The following is a 5,990-nucleotide window of genomic DNA, read 5'->3' as shown; positions in this document are numbered from 1 at the left end:
GTTATTGGAAACCTGGTGGCCCCATGGTCTTTTGTGGACCTTGGTTGTTCAATGAAAAATTGGGATGATTCTTCCAACCTGGATTATAGGTGTTACTATATGGATTCCCTTGGTTCCTCATTGCATTACCCACAAAATTGACATTCTCAACCGAAGATGCATCACCAATAGAGATCGAGCAATCGGAGGGGGCATGTCTTCCACCACACCCGGTGCAAGTAGTCACAGCCATCACTCTATTCGAAGTTAGAAGATCTAACTTCTTACGCAATGATTCCACTTGAGCCGCCAATGAAGTTACTGCATCTATCTCATGGAGCACGGCTATCTTTTTCTTCTCCCTAGCATTGGTAGCTATTTAACCCAATTTCTTTAATTAATTGATGGGCCTCACCAGGGCCCGTAATTCAACCCTTTGTAAAAGGTCTAAACAATCATCCACTCCGAGAAACCTTGTTGCGGGAACTTTCTCAGGAGCTCCTTGAACCTTTCCCACGTCTCAAATATAGACTCAAATTTTGATTATAAATAGGACGAGATCTCATTCCTAAGCTTTGTAGATTTTCCAAAAGGGAAATTACGGGCTAGAAAAGCTTCTACCATCTGCTCCCATGTGGTAATCGATGCTCTAGGTAATGAGTGTAGCTATTGTTTCATTCTCCCTTTTAAGGAAAATGGGAAGGCTCTCAACATGATGGCATCATCCATCACCCCATTTATCTTAAGCATATAACACACCTCAAGAAAGTTCTTTATATGACTGTTTGAATCCTCATCGGCCAAACCATTAAACTGTGCGGATTACCGCAACATGTGGATGAATGCCAGCTTTAGCTTGAAGTTCTGAGCTGTAATCGGGGGACGCACAATACTCGATTGTGTCCCCAATACTGAAGGTCTGAATTAATCTGATAATATCCGTTGTTTCTCATTCTGTTCTGCCGTACTTTCAAATTTTTCTACTTCCAAATGAGATAGATTAGACAATTCTTGCACAGGTTTTTTCCCTTTTCTTCTAAGTGTACATTTAAGCTCAGGATCTCCTTCAATCAATATTGAGGGGTTCCCTCGGGTCATAACCTGGAGCTACACCAAAAAGAAAGAAAAAGAAATCAGAACAATAATAGAATAAGAAGAATTGAACTAGATTAAATGACTGAATAGCTAAGAAAACAAAGTGCAAAGTAACTCCAAACACCTACTCCCTGATAACGGCATCAAAAACTTGACAATGCCCCTTGCGTATGTCCCACAAGTGCACGGTTTTGTCGAAGTAATAAAATCTCAGATGAGTGGGATATCGTATTCACAGGGAGTAGGGAATAAAAACACTTAAATTGTTTCTTAATTAAGTGAAAGATGAATAGTGATATGTGTGACAAGATGTAAAATAACACAAAAGTAAAAGAACAAGAAAAAGAACACAAGTAAAGGAGAAGGTAAGGCAATCGATATAAATGGGCTACCCGAATATTGTTCTACCTAGGACAATCGTTTCAAGTGCAAGAGCCCTCTATTATACTTTCTAACTGATGCAATAATAAGTCATGGAGATCCTAAAATACATGGTCCCAAATCTAAGGTCAACCATGCCTAACTCTATATATGTCACGGAGGAGAAATTGAATACCCTATCAACCTTCCACTCATATAGAAATGCAATAAGTTCTACGGATTCCAAATGATAAATCCTCTTCCTAAATATAGACCTAACCCTTTGGTTCAGGTGGAAGGTCCCTAGGTATAGTTAAGACCTAGGTGTAAAAATCACTTCAACTCTTCACTCAATTGCACCCACAACTAAGCCCCAGTGGAGGGTCATCCTTTAGCCCATTCACTCTACTATGACCGCAAAGAACTTGAGGAAATGGAGGTAGAATAAATCACACTGGAGGGGAAAGGGAACGCTCTACTGCCTCTTGACTCACCCTCTCAACCCTCTCCAATCTAGCTTTGTCTAACTCTCGTGGTGTGTCACTCACTCACAAGGGTTACCAACAAGAACTCTCAACCCTAGTGTCACTCTAAGGGAACATTCATAAAATTAAGCATTCAAGATTGGAACTCAAATGAAACATCAATTAATTTAAAGCATAATAAAGAGATTCAATGAAAGGAATACATCCTAGGGTTCACAAATACCCAAGTACCCACTAGGGGATTTAGCTCTCCATTGAGCTAATTACAATCAATGAAATCAAATGTAAAAGCAAAGAATCCAGAGAAAACCCCTTGATAGTCTTGACGATGGTCTTGTGGAGAGTCCTCTACTCAACCAAGGGTCCCTTTGTCCGGCCTAGGATACACCTCGCCGGATCGTTGCCGACGAAAGCTCTCCCACTAACCTTCATCCAAGCGGAGCACGATCTCAGAGCCATAGAACCTCTCCAAATCCCTAGCCGCCGTCCTCTCTCAAGTTGGGGAAAAGATGGAGAAAAGAATGCTGAAATCGGGATGATATCCGCTTTTAAAAGGATGGAATCGAGAATCCACAAGCCCCTGTGGATGCCGTGGGGGAATTAACGCACACTGCTGTGGATTCTTTTGTTTTTATTTCGAATGTCTCCTATTTTTTTAGTTTTGAATCACAAAAACTATTCCTATGTTTTTTTGCAATGCCCCTATTTTTTTGAATAAAAATCCCTAATCCTATGTTTGCATTTTTGAAATGTCTCTCATTTTTTTAATCAAAAACCCTAATCCCATATTTTCTTTTTTTGAATATCTCCTATTTTTTTAATAAAAAAATTAATCCTAAGTTTTTTTCTTTTAGGAATGTCTCCTATTTTTCAATCAAAACCCTATTCCTATATTTTCTTTTCGGAATGTCTCCTATTTTTTGCTCTGAATCAGGCCGTAACCCTATTTTTTCTTTTGAAAATATCTCCTATTTTTTTAATCAAAACCGTAATTCTATTTTGCTTTTTTGGAATATCTCCTATTTTACGTTTTGAATGAAAACCTAATACTATGTTTTTTTTATAATGTCTCCTATTTTTTTTATTTTGAATCAAAACCCTCATTCCATGTTTTCTTTTCGGAATGTTTTCTATTTTTTTATTCAAAACCCTAATCCTAAGTTTTCTTTTTGGAATGTCTCTTATTTTTTTGTTTTTTTAAATCAAAACCCTAGTCGTATGTTTTCATTTCAAAATGTCTCCTACTTTCAATCAAAAACCTATTCCTACGTTCTTTTTAGTAATGTCTCCCGTTTTTAAATGAAAACCCTAATCCTATGTTTTGTTTTCGTAACGTCTCCTATTTTATGGTTTTCTGTCAAAAACATAATCCTCTTTTTCTTTTTCGAATGTCTCCTACTTTTCAATCAAACACTAATTCCATATTTTCTTTTCGGAGTGTCTCCTATTTTTTAAATTTTGAATCAAAACCATAATCCTATGATTTCTTTCAAGAATGTCTCATAATGTTTGGTTTTGAATCAAAACCATAATCGTATGATTTCTTTCCGGAATGTCTCCTATTTTTGGTTTTGAATCAAAACCCTTATCCAATGTTTTATTTTCGAAATGTTTCATATTTTTGAATAACAACCCTAGTCCTATATTTTCTTTATGGTATGTAAAAATAATTTTCACTTTTGAATCAAAACCCTAATTCTATGTTTTTTTTTGGATGGTCTCCAATTTTTCAATCAAAATATTAATAATATGTATTTTATTTTTGGAATGTCTCCTATTTTTCGGTATTGAATAAAAAAACTAATCCCATGTTTTATTTTTCAGAATTTCTCCTATTTTTTAATCAAACTCTAATTCTATGTTTTCTTTTCAGAATGTCTCCTATTTTTCAATCAAAACCCTAATCCTATGTTTTCTCTTCAAAGTGTCTCATATTTTTCGGTTTGGAATGAAAACCCTAATCTAATGTTTTCTTTTCAGAATGTCTCCTATTTTTAGTTTTGTATCAAGACAATAATCCGTATGATTTCTTTCTGAAATGTCTTCTAATTTTTGGTTTTGAATCAAAACCATAATCCTATGGTCCTTTTAGGAATGTCACATATTTTTTGGTTTTGATTCAAAACCCTAATCCAATGTTTTCTTTTTGGAATGTCTCTTATTTTTTTCAATCACAATATTAGTCCTATGTTTTCTTTTACGGTATGTAAAAAAATATTTTTTTCACTTTTGAATCAAAACCCTAATCCTATTTTTTTCTTTTCGGAATGTCTCATATTTTTCAATCAAAACCCTAATCCTATGTTTTCTTTATGGAATGTCTCCTTTTTTTTATTTTTCAATCAAAACCCTAGTCCTTTGTTTTTTTTAATGTCTCCTATTTTTTGGATGAAATCCCTAATCATATGTTTTCTTTTTGGCATGTCTCCTATTTTTAGGTAAAGCGCTAATCCGATGTTTTCTTTTCTGAATCTCTCCTTTTTTTCTTTTGTTTTGAATTAAAAACCTAATCCTATGTTTCCTTGTCAGAATGTCTCCTACTTTTCAATAAAAACAATAATCCCACGTTTTTTTGCTAATGTCATCTATTTTTTTATTTTTTAATCAAAACCCTAATCCTACGTTTTCTCTTCTGAATGTCTTTTATTTTTGAATCAAAACCCTAACCTTGTGTTTTTTATTTTTGGAATGTCTCCTATTTTTCAGGTTTGAATCATAAGCCTTATCCTCAGTTTTCTTTATCGAATGTCTCATAGTTTTTAACCACAATCATAATCCCATGTTTTCCTTTTGAAATGTCTCCTAATTTTTTCTTTTCAATCAAAGACATAATACTAAGTTTTCTTTTCGGAATGTCTTCTATTTCTGAATCAAAATACTAATCATGTGTTCTCTTTTCGGAATGTCTAATATTTTTTGTTTTTAAATCAAGACGTAAATGCTATGTTTGCTTTTCAGAATGTCTCATATTTTGGTTTTGAATTTTTTTGAATTCTCCTAGTTTTTTTGTTTTGAATTAAAACCCTAATCCTAGTTTTTCAATTCAGAATGTGTCCTATTTTTAATTTAAAACCCTCATCATATGTTTCTTTTTGGAATTTCTACTATTTTTATTTTAATTAAAACCCTAATACTATGTTTTTTTCGAAATGTTTCAAATTTTCTATTTTTCAATCAAAACCCTAATCCTTTGTTTTCTCTATGTAGTGTCCACTATTTTATGGCTCGAACCTCTAATCCTATCTTTTCTTTATGGAATGTCCCCTAATTTTGAGTTAAAGACCTAATCCGATGGTTTCTTTTCTGAATCTCTCCTATTTTTTGGTTTTGAATCAATAACCTAATCCGATGTTTCCTTTTCAGAATGTCTCCTATTTTTCAATAAATACCCTAATCCGATGTTTACTTTTTGTAGTGTCTCCTATTTTTATTATTTTTTAATCAAAACCCTAATCCAATGTTTTCTTTTCAGAATACCTCCTATTTTTGAATCAAAACCATAATCCTATATTTTCGCTTTGGAATGTCTTCTAGTTTTGAATAAAAACCCTAATCCTATGTTTTTTTTGGAATCACTCCTATTTTTAAGTTTTGAATCATAATCCTAATCTTAAGTTTTCCTTTTAGAATGTCTTATAATTTTTAACCAAAATTGTAATCATATGTTTTGATTCTCAAATGTCTCCTAATTTTTGCTTTTCAATCAAAAGCATAATTGTAAGTTTTCTTTTTAGAATGTCTTTTATTTTTGAATCAAAATAGTAATATTTTATTTTCTTCTCGGAATGTGTCTTACTTTTTGATTTTGAATCAAAATCCAAATGCTATGTTTGCTTTCCGGAATGTCTCCTACTTTTAGTATTGAACCTATGTTTTCTTATCGAAATGTCTCTTATTTTTTGATTTTAAATCAAAACCCTAATCCTATGTTTTCTTTTTGCAATGTCTCCAATATTTTATTTTTCAATGAAAACCCTAATCCTATGTTTTCTTTATGGAATGTCTTCTATTTTTGAGGTGAAGCCAGAATTTGACATTTTCTTTTCTGAATCTCCCCTTTTTTTTGTTTTG

At 33.1% G+C, this 5,990-nt stretch overlaps 1 non-coding gene across 1 annotated transcript; it reads left to right on the top strand.

Moving 5' to 3' along the window:
• The first annotated feature begins 448 nt into the window (after positions 1-448).
• On the top strand, positions 449-555 carry LOC120267370. The gene has a single exon (XR_005538448.1). It is a non-coding gene; the product is annotated as a small nucleolar RNA R71 (small nucleolar RNA).
• The last annotated feature ends 5,435 nt before the right edge of the window (positions 556-5,990 follow it).

The sequence above is a fragment of the Dioscorea cayenensis genome, chromosome 1, assembly GCF_009730915.1.
Source record: "Dioscorea cayenensis subsp. rotundata cultivar TDr96_F1 chromosome 1, TDr96_F1_v2_PseudoChromosome.rev07_lg8_w22 25.fasta, whole genome shotgun sequence".
Taxonomy (NCBI): Eukaryota; Viridiplantae; Streptophyta; class Magnoliopsida; order Dioscoreales; family Dioscoreaceae; genus Dioscorea; species Dioscorea cayenensis.
This window is presented reverse-complemented; position numbering and strand designations above follow the sequence as displayed.